Genomic DNA, 20,284 nt, shown 5'->3' with positions numbered 1-20,284 from the left:
ATCTTTTTTGCTCTTGTTCCTCTGGTTGTCCTAGAGATTGAATTGGGCTCTGTCTCGCTCTCATTGAAAAGGAGGATGCACACCAGCCACTGTCATGAGATCTGATGGAAAAAAGGCTTATTCAGGGCCTTAATGGTTCAAACCCCATGTCATTCAACAAAATTCTAGAAACGTGAGCTTTTATTTATTTATTTTTTTATTCCCATACATTATTCTGGTCCTTAGGTTTTGAAATGAATGCCATTTTAGGAAAAATAAAACTCTGCATGTTAAATGAGTTTTGTCTTGTCTTCTGACATTTTCTCTTGTCTCTTTCTAAAGGCATGGTGACTATGACATGTCCCTTCCCCATGCAGGGTGCATTTTATCCTCTACTCTATCATCATGAAGAACACCCGCTGAGCTTTCAAAATTCAACTGTAGTATCTCCTCTTTTATCCTCTCAAATATTTGGACTCTTCCCCTTTCAAAGCTCTTGTGCTGATTTTGTCCTATAATCACAGCTATCATAATTTATTATACTTATTTACTTCTATGTCTGACATGAGTTATTAGACTATAAAACCCTTGAAAACTGAGTCTATATCTTAATTATCTTTACATCCCTAATGCCAAGCAGAACATGCATAGTAGATGCTCAATAAAGTCTTTTAAATGAATCTAGTAAGTTATAGGTTGTCGACAGGGAGGAGATGCACATGTTATAGCTAAGACTAAAGAGATCAAGGGTTCAAACCTGTTCATTGAAGGCCAGAAGAACTAGGTAAAGACAAAGTGCTCTGTCTTAGTTTGCCAGGGCTGTTATGACAAATAACATGCACTGGTGGATATGAATAATAGGAATTTATTGTTTTACAGTTTTGGAGGCAAGAGTCTAATATCAAGGTGTTGGCAGGGCTTCTGTTCTCCCAGATTCTGTGGCATTCTGGCATTCTTCTGTTACATGCTGCTTGCTCTTTCTTTGTGTCTGCTCCTCTGAATTCTGTGGATTTCTGGCTTCAACTTTCATGTCTAATTTCTTTTGCTTATACTTCAGTCACATGGATTAAAGTTCTTCCTGATTCAATTTGGCCTTATCTAAATAGGGTGTAAGTAGCTCTTATTCAGAAATGAGTCCATATCTTAGCTAATACTATCTCAGATATCCTATTTACAAATAGTTTCACACTCACAGGCCTGTGGATGAAGACTTGAGTGTGTCTTCTGTGAGTGGCATGAGTCAATCTTTAACATGCTGTGGAGCAAAGTACTTGGTTTGATGCTTTATAAGACTGCTGGAATGGCCCACCTGCAAAATATCTGTGGGACATGTCAGCTGTTAAAGATCAAGTTAGGAAGCCCAGAGAGGAGATCAAGGCTGAAGCTGTAAATGTGTAGGTCCTCTGTACATAGGAGGTATTTGAAGCTATAGGCATGGATACAATTGCCTAGGTAGAGAGGATAGAGTGAGAAGTGAAGAGAACACAGGAATCTGAAGTCATGACCTTTCAAGGTTGTACAAGGAAAAGAGATAAAAAGTAAGTCAGGGGTTCACTGTGTTATATCAAAGGCAAAGGCAGTGACATTTCCAAAGTTTGGAATATTAGTGTGGTTGAAAAGTCATGTGAGGACTGAAAAGGTACATGAGAAATAATGAGAAAATAACAGGTTAAATGAGATAAAGAGTACTTCAAATTTAATCTGTCCTAACCTGAAATTATTATTTTCCCCACTCAACAGGTTATATTGAGAGGTCCCCAAGATCATCCCTAAGCCGTGTAACCCACTAGGACTCCCAGGGCTAAACATCTGGTTGTGTTCATCACTATGATATATTACCACAAAAGGATACCAAGAGCACCATCAACAAAGGGAAAAACCACATGAAGCAAAGTCTGAGAAATCCATACCTAAGCTTCCAAGAGTCCTCTCCCAGGGGAGTCACACAGGATGCACTTAATTACTCCAGCTACAAGTTGTGACAATATATGTGAAATGTTGCCCACTGATGTGAACCGACATTCGATAATAAACTTGGAATATGTCATTGGTAACAGAGTCCAGCAAGAGTTAGAAACAGGGTAAGTTAATGGGTAATTGGAGCTGAAGGGATACAGACTGTGCAACAGGACTAGATACAAAAACTCAAAAATGGACAGCACAATAATACCTAATTGTAAAGTAATCATGTTAAAACACTGAATGAAGCTGCATCTGAGGTATAGGTTTTTTTTTTGTCTGTCTGCTTGTTTGTGTATCTTTTTTTTTCTTTTTCCTTTTCTTTTTTTTACTATTATTATTATTTTTATTTTTTCTCTATATTAACATTCTATATCTTTTTCTGTTGTTTTGCTAGTTCTTTTTCTAAATCGATGCAAATGTACTAAGAAATGATGATCATGCATCTATGTGATGATGTTAAGAATTACTGATTGCGTATGTAGAATGGAATAATTTCTAAATGTTGGGTTAATTTCTTTTTTTTCTTTAATTAATAAAAAAAAAAGAGAAAGAGAGGATCTTGAAAGCAGAAGAGAAAAACAATCCATCACATACAAGGGAAACCCAATAAGACTATGTGTAGATTTCTCAGCAGAAACCATGGAAGCAGTGGTCAAAACAGCATGGTATTGGCATAAAGATAGATATATCGACCAATGGAATCGAATAGAGTGCTCAGATATAGACCCTCTCATCTATGGACATTTGATCTTTCATAAGGCAGTCAAGCCAATTCACCTGGGACAGAACAGTCTCTTCAATAAATGGTGCCTAGAGAACTGGATATCCATATGCAAAAGAATGAAAGAGGACCCGTATCTCACACCCTATACAAAAGTTAACTCAAAATTGATCAAAGATCTAAACATTAGGTCTAAGACCATAAAACAGTTAGAGGAAAATGTAGGGAGATATCTTATGAAACTTACAATTGGAGGCGGTTTTATGGACCTTAAACCTAAAGCAAGAGCACTGAAGAAAGAAATAAATAAATGGGAGCTCCTCAAAATTAAACACTTTTGTGCATCAAAGAACTTCATCAAGAAAGTAGAAAGACAGCCTACACAATGGGAGACAATATTTGGAAATGACATATCAGATAAAGGTCTAGTATCCAGAATTTATAAAGAGATTGTTCAACTCAACAACAAAAAGACAGCCAACCCAATTACAAAATGGGAAAAAGACTTGAACAGACACTTCTCAGAAGAGGAAATACAAATGGCCAAAAGGCACAGGAGGAGATGCTCAATGTCCCTGGCCATTAGAGAAATGCAAATCAAAACCACAATGAGATATCATCTCACACCCACCAGAATGGCCATTATCAGCAAAACAGAAAATGACAAGTGCTGGAGAGGATGCGGAGAAAGAGGCACACTTATCCACTGTTGGTGGGAATGTCAAATGGTGCAACCACTGTGGAAGGCAGTTTGGCAGTTCCTCAAAAAGCTGAATATAGAATTGCCATATGACCCAGCAATACCATTGCTAGGTATCTACTCAAAGGACTTAAGGGCAAAGACACAAACGGACATTTGCACACCAATGTTTATAGCAGCGTTATTTACAATTGCAAGAGATGGAAACAGCCAAAATGTCCATCAACAGACGAGTGGCTAAACAAACTGTGGTATATACATACGATGGAATATTATGCAGCTTTAAGACAGGATAAACTTATGAAGCATGTAATAACATGGATGGACCTAGAGAACATTATGCTGAGTGAGACTATCCAAAAACTAAAGGACAAATACTGTATGGTCCCACTGATGTGAACCGACATTCGAGAATAAACTTGGAATATGTCATTAGTAACAGAGACCATCAGGAGTTAGAAACAGGGTAAGATAATGGGTAATTGAAGCTGAAGGGATACAGACTGTGCAACAGGACTAGATACAAAAACCCAAAAATGGACAGCACAATACTACCTAATTGCAATGTAATTATGTTAAAACACTGAATGAAGCTGCATCTGTGCTATAGTTTTTTTATATATATTTTTTGTATTTTTTCTCTATATTATCATTTTATTTCTTTTTCTGTTGTCTTGCTATTTCTTTTTCTAAATCGATGCAAATGTACTAAGAAATGATGATCATACATCTATGTGATGATATTAAGAATTACTGATTGCATATGTAAAAAAAAAACCAAAAAATAACTTATACCTAATATGTTCAAGAAATAAAATTATAAAATGGAGAATTTCAGTGGGAACTGAAAAGTTTAAAGAAAGAATCAAACAGAAATCCTATAATGAAAATAAAATAAATGAAATTGAAATATCAATCAATGAGTATTTATCATGTTAAGTACTGTAGAGGGAATTAGTGATCTGGAAACAAGTCAGTAGAATATATCCAGACTGAAGCACAGAGAGACAAAGACTAAACATAGAAAAAAAAGTAAGAAATATTTGAGACATAATAGAAAGTTTGGATGCAAGCGTAATTGCAGTTCCAGGAAGAGAGGTGAAAGAAAATGGGTGGAAGTAATACTTAAAGAAATGATGGGGAGGGGTGCACGGATTGTTCAGTGGTAGAATGCTTGCCTTTCATCCGAGAGACTCAGGTACGATTCACAGAGCATGCACCTCCCCAAAAAATAAATAAATAAAAATAAAGAAATGATGGGGAAATAATTTTTCAAAGCTATGGAAAAGCACCAACCCTCTATATAGAGTAATTAGACAAGAAAAAAGATAAAAAAAAACAAAAAAAAACAAAACCAAATTGGATAGGAAAAGTAAAAAATTTTCCTATTTGCAGGTGACATAGAAAATCCTGAAAAATTCACAAACAAAGTTATTAGAGCAGATAGATGAATTCAGACAAGTTGTGGGTATACTATCAATACCCTCAAATCAGTAATGCTTCTATACATTAGTAGTGAACAATCAGAAGACGAAATCAAGAAAAAAATCCATTTACAATAACAGCTAAAAGAATGAAATATCTAGGAAAAAATCTAACCATGAATATTAAGGACTTATATACAGAAAACTAAAAAACATTGCTAAAAGAAATCAAAGAAAATCCAAATAAATGGAAGTACATTCCATATTTATGTATTGGAAGGCTAACTATTGTTAAGATGTCAATTTTACACAAAGCAATTTACAGATTCAATGGAATCCCCATTAAAAAACTAGGAAAGTAATGGAAATTCCAATCATCAGCTTTATATAGAAGGGTAAAATGCCCCAAATAGCCAAAGCCATTTTGAAAAAGAAGAATAAAGTTAAAGGACTTGCACTTCCTCATGTTAAAACTTATTGCCAAACCATGGTAATCAAATAGCTCTGAGACAGACTTATTGACCAAGGAATCAAATTGAGAATTCAAAAATAAACCTTCATATTTATGGCCAACTGATTTTTTTTTAACATGGGCAGGCACCAGGAATCAAACCCAGGTCTCCGGTATGGCAGACAAGAACTCTGCCACTGAACCATCATTGCCTGCTGTCACCAACTGATTTTTGAAAAAGGAATGAAGATCACTCAACTGGGAAAGAATAGTTGTTTCAACAAATAGCATCAGGAAAACTGGATCTCCATATACAAAAGAATGAAGGTGGACCCCTACCTCATGCCATATATAATATCAAATCAAAATGGATCAAAGATTTAAATATGAACCAGAACTAGAAAAACAGAAGAATACTAAGGAATCACCTTCAGAACATTTTTAGGCAGTGGCTCCTTAGACTTCACACTCAAAGTTCAACCAGCAAGAGAAAAATAGACATATGGGACCTCATCAGAAGTTAAAAAAATTGTAAATCAAAGGACTTCATCATGAAAGTAACATGACAACATACACACTGGGAGAAAATAAATGGAAACAACATATGCAATAAGGGTTTGATATCCAGAATATAAAAAGAAATCCTACAAACCAACAAAAATGTCAAACAACTCAATTATAAAATAGGCAAATAAATGTGATTAGACATTTCTCAAAGAAAATATACAAATGGCCAAAAAGCACATGAAGAGATTCTCAATATCATTAGCTATAAGGGAAATGAAAAATAAAGCCACAGTGACATCCCATTTCACATCCACTAGAATAGGGATGATAAGAAAAATATGAAAACCAGTATTAAATAGTATGTGGAGACGTAGAAACACTTATTCATTATTGATGGGAATGTAAAATGGTGTAGTCACTGTGGAAGACAGTTTGGTAGTTTCTCAGGAGTTGAATATAGAATTACTATATTACCTGGCTTTCCCACTTCTAGGTGTATAAATTTCAAAAAAATTGAAAGCAGGGACTCGAACAGATATCTGCTTGCCAGTGTTCATAATGGAATTATTCACAATTACCAAAAAATGTCAACCAAAAGATGTCCAAATGCCCATCAAAAGATGAATGGATCTACAACATATGGCCTATGCTCATAATGAAATAGTGTTCAACTGTGAAAAGGAATGCCATTCTGATACATGTGACAACATGAATGCAGCTTGACAACATGTTGAGAGAAATATGCCAGACAGAAAAGAACAAATGTTGTATAACCTCGCTGACATGAATTAGAAAAGGCAAACTCATAGAGTCAGAAACTAGAATACATGCTACCAGGGAGTAGGGTGGGCATGAAGAGTTCAATCTTAATTGATGTACAGTTTCTGTTTGAGGTGATGGAAAAATTTTGGTAATGTGTAGTGCTGATGGTAACAGTGTTGTGAATGAATTCAACACCATTTAATAATATATTTGAATGTAGTTAAAAGGGGAAATTTTAAGTGGGATGTATATTGCTAGAAAAAAATACCCACCATAAGACTATACAACACTGACAATGAACCATGATGTAAACTATGGACTATCATTAATAGTATAATTATAATAATATTTCTCTTATTAATTTTTTTTTGCATGGGCAGGCACTGGGAATTGAACCCAGGTCTCTGGCATGGCAGGTGAGAACACTGCCTGCTGAGCCACTGTGGCCTGCCTCTCTCCTATTAATTTTAACAAAGTGCCACACTAATGCAAAAATCTTAAAAAGACAGGGTTATATGGGAACTCTTTCTGTAAACCTACAACTTCTCTAATGAAAATAACTAAACAATAAAAAATGAAGGTTAAATATAAACTCTTTCAGGGAATTAAAAAACCAAGAGATTTGCAAAGGCACATTTTCATTAAAGGAAACAATGATGGGAGTTCTTCTGTCAAGGGGAAAATGATCCCAGATGGAAACATGGAATGCTAACAGAAGATAAACAGGGAGAATAATAATGTAGATAAATGGAAGTAAATGTGTCTGTAAAGCAACAAAAGAAATGTATTGAGATATTTGAGATATATGAATAATTAAAACATGAGAAAATAGCACAAACCTTGGGAGGTGACTAAATGAAGTTGAAGTGTTTCAAGGTCATCACATTGTGAATTCAGTATTGAATACACTAGAGAGAACATGACCACATTCAATGCACTGTCTTGCTTTGCTGAGTTTTTCTCTTCTCTGTCTCTTGAATCTGTGTCCTCTTCATTCTTCCACTCCTATCCTTATTCAGGCTGCCATTTTCTCTCTCCTGGAAGATTGCAACCACATTTTTTGGCCTCCATGCTTTCCCTACACACCTCATACAATCTGTTCTCCATCCATCAGTCTGAGTGATTTTGTTCTCATAATCATTTCTCATAATCACTTCTCACTGGATCAGCTCCTGCTCTCAATTTACTCACCTGGTGATGGTCATTTCTGCAATGGCCCGTGACCTGAGAATGTGAGGAGTATGTGGAGTCAACCATCCGACTCCTTCTTCTGAGTGGCTGCAGCTTATCACCATCCTGGCTACCCCTGGATGTCCTTATCATCATGACCCTAAACCAATGTCTTGGCCATGGGGCAGTTTAGGGTCCCTTTCTCCTGCAGCAGTGTTCTCTTTTGTGCCTTAGACCAAAAGTCCCATGTTCTATCTGTATCTTTCCATTTTCTATCTTCCTCAGATTCCTCAGAGTTTCTGGTTCCACATGAATGTCCTTCTTTACCTATACATAAATGAATTTAAATTTTCAAATGTATAGGAATTGGGTTATGCTTACTTCAGCTTTGAGAAAGAGATTGGAAACTTCTGTTGAAACTACCTCTTTCTGGGGGTAGGAAAGTTGGTGTGGAAATGTCCTTTTTCTTCTCTCTCCTTATACATGCCTCCTTGGGAAGGAAAGGTATATCCTCTGCTGGTTTCTGAGGCCCCTTTTGCTGGTGAATGTAAATATCATGCTTCATTCACATGCTGGCCACTCACTCTCTGACCCAACAGGGAGCCTCTTGACCACTTCCCCAAGTATGTGTTCATATACAACTGACTGCCTATGCTTTTCACTCCCCTGAAGTAAGATAGAATTTCCATCTTGCCATGTCCAGGGAAGTCACCATTCTTGTGTTTTGCTGCTATTCAGTCTTTGTGGGCAGTCGTGGGATAAGTTTCAGAATAGAATATCCCAGATAGGGCTGAGCTCACCTTCTCTAATCCATTCTTTCCAGAGAGTCCTGTCTGCCAGAGGTTATAGATGACTTGATCAGGCATTAGTTAAGCACAGACCCTCGGCTCTGCTTGGCTAACTGTCCTTTGAGCATGTTTTGTGTTGGCCAGAATTTTGAAGGGAAGGAATGTGTTCATATGGCACTTGATGATACCAGTATCATCATGCTCTATTGGTGATTACTGTTTCTATGAACATCCTCAAGGAAATATTTTACAGTTTGCTCTTGTGCTGGATACCTTGCTGGAAGCCTTGTGCTTGAAGCCCTTTTCAGAATACAAGAGAACCAAGAAAGCAAGAAAGCACTCTAATGTGGAGCAGGGAAAGTGGACTTAGGTCTCAGCACTAGAATGAACATGGCAGCCTTAGGGTTGGCGACCATCTTTGGACTTTAGCTGCTTTCCTTATAAACTGAGAGGAATGTATCAGAATCTTGGGTGGTGGGAGGGAGATAAGGTATGGCTTGAAAAGCATATTTATTTAATATTATAGCATATTTTTATATTTAGGGGAGGACTGTTCATCATTTTCAAAGCATGCTCTACAGAATGTGAAGCTCGAAAAACCTTTGGCTTTAGGGATGTGTAGTAAAAAGACTCTCTCAAGCTAGATGTCAGGCAGAGCAAGGAGCCACTTCAGGATTTTTGGGGGCATGCCCATATTTTATGCTTTGATTTAAGTTTAAAATAAGTTTAAGAAAAAGGTGGACTACTAACAGCTATTATCCCTTCCTGTTCTGACATTGTAGATTCCTTTTAAACCTCCTTATCCTTTGGAAGAGGAATTTATGTGAGATAAGATATGCAAAATTCTCTGCCTAGTCTGACCCATAGAAGATGCTCCTTCAGAGTTAATTCCCTTTCTCCCCATATACTTTTCTACACATATGGCAGACAGAGCTAATTGGTGCTAGCTCTCTGCCTTAGGTCAGGTCTAAATCCAATGTGGTTTTTTAATAGCAGCAAAGTTTGTTCTCAAAACACAATCCTTTCCTACATTTTTAGCTGGAAATAGATGCAGCAAATATAAGACAGTGAGAAATGAGATGAAGAATTGACTGTTTTTAACTTAACATTTCTTGTGTTTTAGCAAGCAAAATGGACTGAAGTCCTATTTGTTCCTAATGGATTTGCCAGTCCGTACTGATAATCAGATTGTGCTCCTTGATCATCTGGTAGTCATTTTCAGAGCTAGTGAGACACCGCGGGGGACTTGCCTCTGGCAGGCATTCCCCATTTGATTTGCTCCATTTGTCCACGTGTAATTTTTATGCCATTTGAGGATCTCACATCACATCATCATTGAGCTTGATTCTTTCCATTATGTCTAAGAGTGTGTTAGCTCTTGGGTGAGGACCCCTCATGCCTGGCTGCCCTGGAATGTGGCCCAGTGACTAATTTGTAGCATTGCTTCAGGCTGCGCTGGGGCTGGGGAAGGAGCTAAGGGAAGCACGGTTGCCCAGTTCAAATCCATTTTCTCATCCTAAGTTTGAGAGGGGAAGCAAGAATCCCTGCCTGAGGGTGCAGGTATGTGCTGGAAGAGTCGTCATCTTCCATTCTGCTCCATTCTGCAGCTACATTGGTTCCACATCTTTCTGAAAACAAATGCACTCTAGTGCTGGCTTTGGAGTTATGTTTGGGGCTGGGCAAGGATGGTCCTGGATGAAAATCTGAAACAGGTACTTTTTCTTCACCACCATTAACAAAGACTGTTTCCTCCAATACTTTGTAACAAATATTTATTGAATAAATGTTTATTTGTTAAGTATTATATGTCTAGTATCATGTGCCTGGTACTGTTTGAGGCCATTGATTTACATCATTGATCAAAACAGACCAAAAAATTGCCCCCTGTTTTGGTTTGCTAAAGTGTCAGAATGCAATATACCAGCAATGGGTTGACTTTTACAATGGGGATTTATTAAGTTGTAATTTACAGTTCTTTGGCCATGAAAATATCCAACTCAAGTTATCTCCAGGAAGATACCTGGACTCTTAAGATAGGCTGCTGGCATGCGGGACACCTCTGCCACATGGGAAGGCACATGGTCAATATCTGCTGGTCCTTCTCTCCTGGGTTTTGTTGCTTTCAGCTTCTGTCATCAGTGGTTTCCTCATAGCTTCTCTGAGGCTTTTTTCATGCTGCTTCTCTTAATTTCCTCTCAGCTTCTGTATGTGTTTTATCTTCTTATAAAGAACTCTAGTCAGAGGATTAAGACCCACCTTGAATGAGATGGGTCACATCTCAATTGAAATAACTTATATTGCTTACATCCTAACAGTGACATGATCACAAATGCAGGGGTTCAGAAGGTAAAATAACATAGGGGATGGTCAATAAAGGAATGAACAGCATAGATGGGCATGCCAGTTTGAAACTGGCATGTACCCCAGAAAAGCCATGTTCTTTAATCCTTGTCAATATTGTTGGGTGGGATATTTTTGATTAAGTTGTTTCCATGGAGATGTTACTTGCCCAATTGTGGGTGGGACCTTTTGATTAGGTGGTTTCCATGAAGATATGTTTCCACGCATTCTAGGTAGGTTACTTACTGGGATTTTTAAAGAGGAAGCCATTCTGGAAAAATCTTTAGAGTCCACACAGCCAGAGACCTTTGGAGATGCAGAAGGAAAATGCCCTCAGGAAAGCCCACGAAATGAGAGGCCTGGAGAGAAAGCTAGCAGACGTTGCTGTGTGCCTTCCCAGTTGGCAGAGGTGTCCCAGGACCTATAGCCCTTTCTTGAGTCAAGGTATCTTTCTCTGGATGCCTTAGTTTGGACATTTTAATGGCTTTAGAACTGTAGCCTTGCAACTTACTAAATTCCCTTTATAAAAGCCGTTTCATTTCTGGTATATTGCATTCTGGTAGCTTTAGCAAACAAACAATGGGCAAAAGTAAAAACGGGTGTTAGGGCAGGTGGTCACCTGGAGAACAAATGTCCCTCCTAAGGAGACATTGCTCCTCCACCAACAGGAGGAAATTTCAGCCCTTTCTTTGTATTTCAGCCCAAGAAAAGCTGGAATTCTGCATTTTAAAAATGTAGAATCTCCTATTTTTTGAATGTTGGTAACTAGCTCAAAAAGGTTTCAAGACATCATTCTAGCCCCAAACAAAATAATGACAACAAAAAAACAAGTGTCTGCCTATTTCCACCCATTGTAGCCAGTTTGCAACCCTTCTGCTCATGGGTTAAACAATAAAACTGGGCTCTGCTCTTCAGATGGCCAATAGGTAAATGACCATTTATTTCAATGACCATTTTCCTTAGCACTATGTGGGACCCCTCTAGGGGTGACTTGGGCTCAAGCATTGCCCATAAGCCTGTAATCAGAGACACCTGCTCCCCAAACTTTCTTCCTTTCCTGTCTTCTTCCACAGTATCAGACCTGCATCACAGTCCAAAGGCTCTTCCCACCTTCTCCTGGTCCCTTAGCTGGCCCAAACTAACACAAGACACAGAAGGTTCTGTTTGAAAGGGAGCCTCCTTCCTAGACGTGGTTCATTAGCTTATTATTTCTTTTTTTTTTCCCCTGGCTTTTTATTTGAAGCCTTGGACAGTTTTTTAGGGAGATGAGCGATGGGATGAAGCTGGAGTTTGTAGGAGTGGGAGGTGAATGTAAGATGGCAGTGACAAGCTTCATGTTGTGGTAGGAGGGGGCAACAAAAAGCAACCAGACTAGGCAGGGCAGTCCAGGTGTGTGAGGCTGTGTGATAGGGTGATGATATCTTTCCTAGCAGAAGGTGGTAAAAATAAACTAGAAAAATGGTACATGGCCTTTTCCATGATAATCAGCTTTGGCATCTGATTACTAAAAGGTTTGACTGATTTAGTTAAGGGTAATTGAGTCAGTTTGTTTCATGCATTGCTTCTTTGAATTACTTTTCTACTTATCTGTCCTCCTTCTTCCCCTTATTACCACTACCTTAGGACACAGACAGACAGACATACAGAGACACACACACACACACACACACTTCAAGGTTAGGTCTCTGAAAGTTTCATAACCTGACAAATAAGATATTAAATTTTAGAGGCAATCAATGACGGAGTTGTTGACAATATTTTATGGCAATGCACACGGTACTTTTAGCTCCTTTACACTGATGTTTGCAATCCATTTTTATTAGTTTTTCATTGCACCCTGTGAGAAAGGTGGGAATTATTGTTCTTTTAGTTCTATTGTGATGTTGAAGAGTTGTACCCCATTTCTCCTGTACTCAGGGATAGTCTTCCAATAGTAAGGCATCTTTTGTGTCTGCCTGTCTGTTGACAATAGCTGGAGTAATATATCCAATTCCTTGGAAGAAACAATCAGCAGCTGAGGTTGCTAAAAGGCTACTTTTATCTGATCCTTCTGCATTTCTTCATTTGGATCTGTGTGACTTGGGATAGAATTGCTTTGAAACCCAAACAATGAACACTCCTCAGTCAGATTAGAGCAGTTCTATGCTTGCAGGAGGCAGGGTGCAATCATCCATGGGATACTCAAAACAAAACCGTTTTGGGCAGTTTATGTCAACTGTTTTTTGGGGTTTTTTTTTTGGCATGGGCAGGCTCCAGAATTGAACCTGGGTCTCCAGCATGGCAGGTGAGCAGGTGAGAATTTTGCCACTGAGCCACCATTGCACTGCCCAGTTTACATAAACTTTAAAAGAACATACCTTTGAAGGGATGCTGAATTTTCAGTTCTCAAGTGAGGATGGACCGCCCCCTCTCTGAAAGCAGAGTGCAGTTTGTAAATGGAAATGCCTTTATTGGTGTAGAGAAAGTTCTTGTGGCTGTTTTTAATTGCTTCTGTTTTTTTCTTTCTAGAGACTAAAATTCCCCATGATTCCGTATTTTCAGAATCAGATTTCAGAATTTCAGATTTCTTTTATCTCCTTCTTTATTACTTTGACTGCGTGGTGGGTCCAGTCCATAAGTAAGATTGGAGGTATATTTTGAGAGCCAAAGGGAGTGGCCAACATAAGGACTGCTGCTAGGTGGGGGTTAAACTGTCCCTGGTAGACAGGGTGGGACCATTATGTTGAAAAGGTTTTTCAGCTGGGAGGGAATTGGCGAAAAATCGCTTAAGGAAAGATTGTTATTTTTTCTGTGTCTGTCACTTTAAACACAGCTATTAAACCTGTCTATGTCTTGGCAACAAGACAGGAAAACCAGCAGCCAACACCACTTCATGTACCCAATTATGCAAGATTGCTTGCAGCTTACCTGCTCTCTACCCATTCTTGGGTTCACTTTTCTGAGTCTAAGATTTCCTAGAGGCATTCTGTATTATAAGTTATTTTTCCTACATTTATTTTGAAATATAACATGTATACAGAAAATTATATACAACTTATGAACCATTTAATGAATACTTATAAAGCAAACATCTCTGTAATAGCCACACAGTCTTACCAGCTCCAAGAATTTCCCCATGTTTTTTTCATCAAATTTATTGCTCCCTCAGGAACAAACCCTACCTGGTATTTTCAATAATTGTATCCTTTATTTTCTTTATATTTTCATCTCTTATAAATGCGTTGCTAAACAATAGTTTAGAGTATCCTGTTGTTGACCTTCACATAATGGAATCAAATGAAATGTATTCTTTTATATCTGGCTCCTTTTCCTCAATATTATGTTGATAAGCTTCATTGAGATGATATATGTGGCTGTCATTAATGCATATCCATTGCTATATAATATTCCATAAGTAAATGTTATCACTATTCATTTATCCAATCTATTTTTGTGGGACATTTTGATTGCTTCCGGTTTGGTGCTGTCATGAACCAGGCTGCTGGAAAAGTTCTTGTGCCAGTAAAATCTGGTTTACATGGTAGAAGTTTGTCCAGGTTTATACCAAGAAGAAAAGTTATTGGGTCACAGAATATACATATCTTCAACTTTATTAGATAATGCAAACGTTCCCTTCAGTCTTGCTGGAGATATCCTTTCCTACGTATCTTCAAAAACACTTAGCACTATAAGGTTTATCCAACTTGCCATTTTCAAGCTGCAATACTTGGTTGTGTTTCCTGATTATGAAAGAGGTTGAGCACTTTTGATGTATATATTGGGCATTTGATTTTCTACCCTATTGAAGTTCTAGTTTTGGTCCATTGCCTGGTTTTTCCATAAAAGATTATTTTTTTTTTTGTCTTGTATTTTTTTAGGAACCAGTCTTCTTGTCAATTTTAAATGCAGCAAATGCAGCAAAAACTTTTCTGTTTTTTTTTTTTTAGAAATATAATTATCTTTATGCTGCTATCCATACATAGAAGTCCTTAATTTTAATCAGTAAATTTATCAGTTTTTATAAGATTGGTGCATTTTGTTTCATTTAAAAATCTTTATCTACTCCAAGCTTACAAAGATATTCTCTTATCATCTAAAAGTTTATATTTTTGGCTTTGGCATTTAGCATTTAAGTAAAACTGAATTGATTTCTCTGTGTAGCGTGAGGTAAGTATTCAATTTCTTTTTGTCCTTATAGATATCTAACTGCCTCTGCATAATTTAATGAAAAGTCCATTTTCTCCTACTTATTTGCAATGCCACCCCTGTCATTATCTGGTATCCACATAAGCACATGCATGTTTTTGAACTACATAATCTGTTTACATTTTTCAGTTTATCTGTCTTTGTACCAATATCACTCTGTCTTCATTACTTTAGATATATAAGTCAATCTCTGGAAGAGCAAGACTTCATACCTTATTCTTCATAAGTGGAACTCTACATTTTCAATTAAATTTTAGAATCAGCTTGTCAATTTTTATACACATGCATATGTATATACAAACACAATTTAAACTGCTGGTATTTTCATTGGGATTATGTTTTGTCTATAATCAATTTGAAGAATTTAAACATTTAAAATCTTTAAAATATTGTATATTTCATTTCATAAACATGGTAAATTCACTCCTTTAGGTCTTTTGATGCCTTCAATAAAAATTTATAATGTTTTTGAAAGAGGTTGTTTCAGTTTGCTAAGGCTACCAAAATGCAATAACAAGAAAAGGATTGGCTTTTACGAAGGGGATTTATTAAGTTATAAGTTACAGTTATAAGGCCATGAAAATGTCCAAATTAAGCCATCAACAAGAGGATGCCTTCACCGAAGAAAGGCCAATTGCATCCAGGTTCCTCTATCACATGAGAAGGCACTTGGTGACATCTGCAGGCCCTTCTTTCCTGGCTTGGTTTCAAAAATGGTTTTCTCAGCTACTGTGGGTCCTTTTGGCTTCTGCTGGGATGTTTTCCTTCTTCAAGTATCTGTACTTTTCTCCAAAATCTCTCTCTCTTAAAGGACTCCAGTAAGAGGATTAAGACACACCGTTAATGGGCAGGATCACATCTCCATGGAAACAACCTAATCAAAAGGACCCCACCCAACAATAGGTCTGCCCCACAAGATTAGATTAAAAGAACATGGCTCTTCTGGGGTACATAACAGTTTCAACCTAGCACATTCCACCCTTTGGACCCCCCCAAATATGTTCTTTCCATATACAAAATACATTCATTCCATCACAATATCACCAAAGCCTTAAACCATTTCAGTAACAATACAAATACAATACCAAGTCAAAAAGAGTACAAAGTCTCATTAAAATCAGGTACAGCATGGTCTATCCTAAGGCATAATTCTCCTCTGGTTGTGGACCTGTGAAACTGAACAAGTTATCTGCTGCCAATACACAAAGGAGGGAAAGTCATAGGGTAAACACTCATTTCTATAGGGAGAAATTGGAAGGAAAACAAGGGTCACTGTCCTCAATTTCAAAAACCTGCAGATCATACTCCACTAGATTTCAAAGTCTAAAAATCATTTATAGAGTGATGTTTTATTCTCAGGGCTTAAGAAGGTAGCAATCCTACCCTTTCCAAGGCTTTCACAGTGGCCCTGCTCTCTGCAAACACTGAGATGAGGGTTGCAATATTGGGGAGCACTGGAATGACCATCTTGCTCTTGGCCCCACCCTCTTCAAGCATCTGGGCAGCACTTAGACTCTCTGCCATCTCCATGACGCATGCTGAACCCTTTCAGAACAGTGGTGTGGCAGTCAGGCTCTCCTCAACTCCTGGGGAAAGTGTTCCACTCCCTGTAAACTAAAAAGCAAACCCACCCTCTCATGTGCATGGGTTGGTCTGCTCTCCGGGCCTGAGGTTTCCTGGCTCTAGATCTTAACTTCCACTGTTCTGCCTTTGAAGTCATTTTTCCTTCATTCTGCCCCTTTTCTATTCCTTTTAGTCCAGATTGGCAGTGGTTCCATTTATACATACCTCACAAAAATTTGTTGGCTTGGCATACAGCATGCAGGGGTCAAAACTGTCAGACAATAGGACTTTCCACAGATCCTTCCTAGATAACTCCATTTCCAATCCTGGCTTGTGCTGTAATAGCTGACTGTTTCCATGTTTGGTTAAATCCTCACTTGGGGCACTATTCTCTGGGCCTCACTTTCTGGGCTTCCAGAATTTTCCAGACCATCAATTTCTGGTTTTTTTGTTTCCAAGAGTTCAATTCTTAGCTTATCTATTTCCTGTCGCATTTTAGTTTGAGAATTTCTTCAGCTAAATATCTTAGTTCATTGCTTTCACATTTTCCCTCCCATACAACACCAGTGCTCAATTTTGACAAACTTTCTGCCACTTGAAAGCAAGGATTGCCTTCCTTCCAGTTTGCAATAATACATTCATCGTTTATATCAAACAGAAAAATAAAATCTGTTTCAGTTTGTTAAAGCTGCCAGAACGCAATATATCAGAAACGGATTGGCTTTTACAAAGGGGATTTATTAAGTTACAAGTTATGATTCTAAGGCCAAGGAAATGTTCAAATTAAGGCATCAACTAGAGGATGCTGTCACTGGAGAAAAGGTGATTGTATTCTGGTTACTCTGTCACATGGGAAGTCATTTGGCAATATCTCCTGGCCCTTCTTTCCTGGGTTGCTTTAAAAAATGGCTTTCTCAGCTATTGTGAGTCCTTTTGGCTTCAGCTGAGGCATTTTCTTTCTTCAAGCATCTGTGCTTTTCTCCAAAATGTTTCTCTCTTAAAGGACTCCAGTAAGAGGATTAAGACACACCGTTAATGGGCAGGGTCACATCTCCATGGAAACAACCTAATCAAAAGGACCCACCTAACAATAGGTCTGCCACACAAGATTGGATTAAAAGAACATGGCTTTTCTGGTATATATAACAGTTTCAAATCAGCAAAGAGGTCTTGTAAATGTTTTTGTAGATTGATTCTTAGTTTCTTTATTTTTTTATGTTATTGTCAATGGCATTATTTTTTAAAGTTTCAGTTTCTAATTTATTGTGATTTATTTACATATATATGTAAAATGGACATATATTCTTGTTAAAGTGATATTTTACAACTTTATTGAGGTAAATTGGAATATATGTGTTGTATATATTTAAAGTGTGCAATTTACTCTTTTAACAGACTTATATGGCCATGAAAACATCACCCCAACCATGATAATAAACGTTTCTGTTATCCCCACAAGTTTTCCCATGCTTCTTCATAATTCATCTTTCTCTACCCCTGTCCCTAGGCAACCACTTATGTGTTTATTGGCAATTTGCATATCTTCTGTAGGAAAGTGTTCAAATCTTTAATCCTTTGAAAAGTGAGGGTTTTTTTTTCTTATTTTGTGTGTGGGGGAGAAGCTCTTTGTACATTCTAGATATAAATCCTTTGTCAGATACATGTGTTGCAAATATTTTCTCCCAGTCTGAGTTGACCTTTTCATTTTCTTAATGACATCTGTGCTGGTTTGAAACTGTTATATACCCCACAAAAGCAGTGTTCTTTTAATCATGATCCAATATTGTAGGGTGGAACCTCTTGACTACATTGTTTCTGTGGAGATGTGACACACCCAATTATGGGTCTGAACTTTTGATTAGATGGAGATGCTACACTGCCCATTTAAGGTGTCTTAGTTAGTTTACTGGAGTCCTTTAAAAGGGGGAATATTTTGGAGAAAGCTCAGATGCAGACATTTGGAGATGCACAGGTAAATGCCAGAAGGATGCACATGATCTGTGAGAGCCATTTGAAACCAGAAGCCAGGAGAGAAACTCAGCAGATGCTGTCATGTGCTTTCCCATGAGATGTGAAGCAAACCAGAACCCAAAGTTTTGCCTTAGAGAAGTTGATTGAGGATGCACAGATTCTAAGACAGGAAGCCACTAGAACCAGAAACACAAAGCAGTGGACCGGGAGCAAGGACCTCAGATGCCAGCCATGTGCCTTCACAGCCACAGAGAAACCTGCCTTTCAGCCTTTCTTTGGAGTCAAGGGATCTTTTTCTGGATGCCTTAGTTTGGATATTTTAGGGCTTTAGCATTCTAACTTGCACTTAATAAAACCCCTTTATAAAAGCCAGTCCATTTCTGGTATATTCATTCTGGCAACATTAGCAAACTAAAACAGCATCTCTCCATATACAAAATATCTTAATTTTGATAAAATTCAATTATCATTTTTTTTTCTTTTAGGTTACTTGTTTTCTGAGTCTTATCTAAGAAATCTCAGCTTCCCACAAAGACACGTATTTTCTGCTAGCAGCTTTAGTCCCAGGATTTACATTTTGGATCGACAATAAAATTTTAGTTCACTTTTTATATGGTATATTAGGGGCTGGTGTTCCCCTTTTTTCCATATTGATAGCCAGTTGATCCAGCATCATTTGTTGAAAAGATTTTCCCTTTCACATTGAATTGCCTTGAAACCTTTACCAAAAATCTATTGACTGTTTCTGGACTGTTTATTCTGTACCATTGATCTATTTGTCTTTAGTGTATTGATTACTATTGCTTTATAGTAAGTCTTAAATCAGGTTGGGTAAATCCTTCAACTTTGTATTTAGTTTACAAAATTGTTTTAGTTATTTTAGGTCTTTTGCATTTTTATATACATTTTAAAATCAGCTTGCAAACTTCTATAAAACAAATGCTGGAGATTTGATTGGGATTGCTTTGAATCTTTACATTATTTTGGGAGAATTGAAATTTGAACTACATGGACTCTATTAAATGTATTCCGTTTTCCAATTCAAAACCTGATGAATCTCTATTAATTTAATTTTAACTTAATTTCTATTTAATTTTAAATTAATAATATCTATATAATTCAATTTCTGTTAGCAATATTTATAGCTTTTATTGTAGAGTCATGGGTGTCTTTTGTTATCCCTGGGTATTTTATGTTTTGTAATGATACTGCAAATAGAATTTTTTAAAACTTCATTTTCTAATTATTTGATGTTAGTCTATAAGAGTACAATTGACTTTTTTTTTTATTAATTAACGGAAAAAAAAAAGAAATTAACCCAACATTTAGAAATCATACCATTCTACATATGCAATCAGTAATTCTTAACATCATCACATAGTTGCATGATCATTGTTTCTTAGTACATTTGCATCGGTTTAGAAGAACTAGCGACACACCAGACAAAGATATAGAATGTCAATATAGAGAAAAGAAATAAAAGTATGGACCTAGAGAACATTATGCTGAGTGAGTCTAGCCAAAAACTAAAGGACAAATACTGTATGGTCCCACTGATGTGAACGGACATTCGAGAATAAACTTGGAATATGTCATTGGTAACAGAGTCCAGTAGGAGGTAGAAACAGGGTAATGGGTAATTGGAGCTGAAGAGATACAGACTGTGCAACAGGACTAGATACAAAAACTCAAAAATGGACAGCACAATAATACCTAATTGTAAAGTAATCATGTTAAAACACTGAATGAAGCTGCATCTGA

The sequence above is a fragment of the Tamandua tetradactyla genome, chromosome 9, assembly GCF_023851605.1.
Source record: "Tamandua tetradactyla isolate mTamTet1 chromosome 9, mTamTet1.pri, whole genome shotgun sequence".
NCBI lineage: Eukaryota > Metazoa > Chordata > Mammalia > Pilosa > Myrmecophagidae > Tamandua > Tamandua tetradactyla.
Note: the sequence above shows the minus strand (reverse complement) of the source record.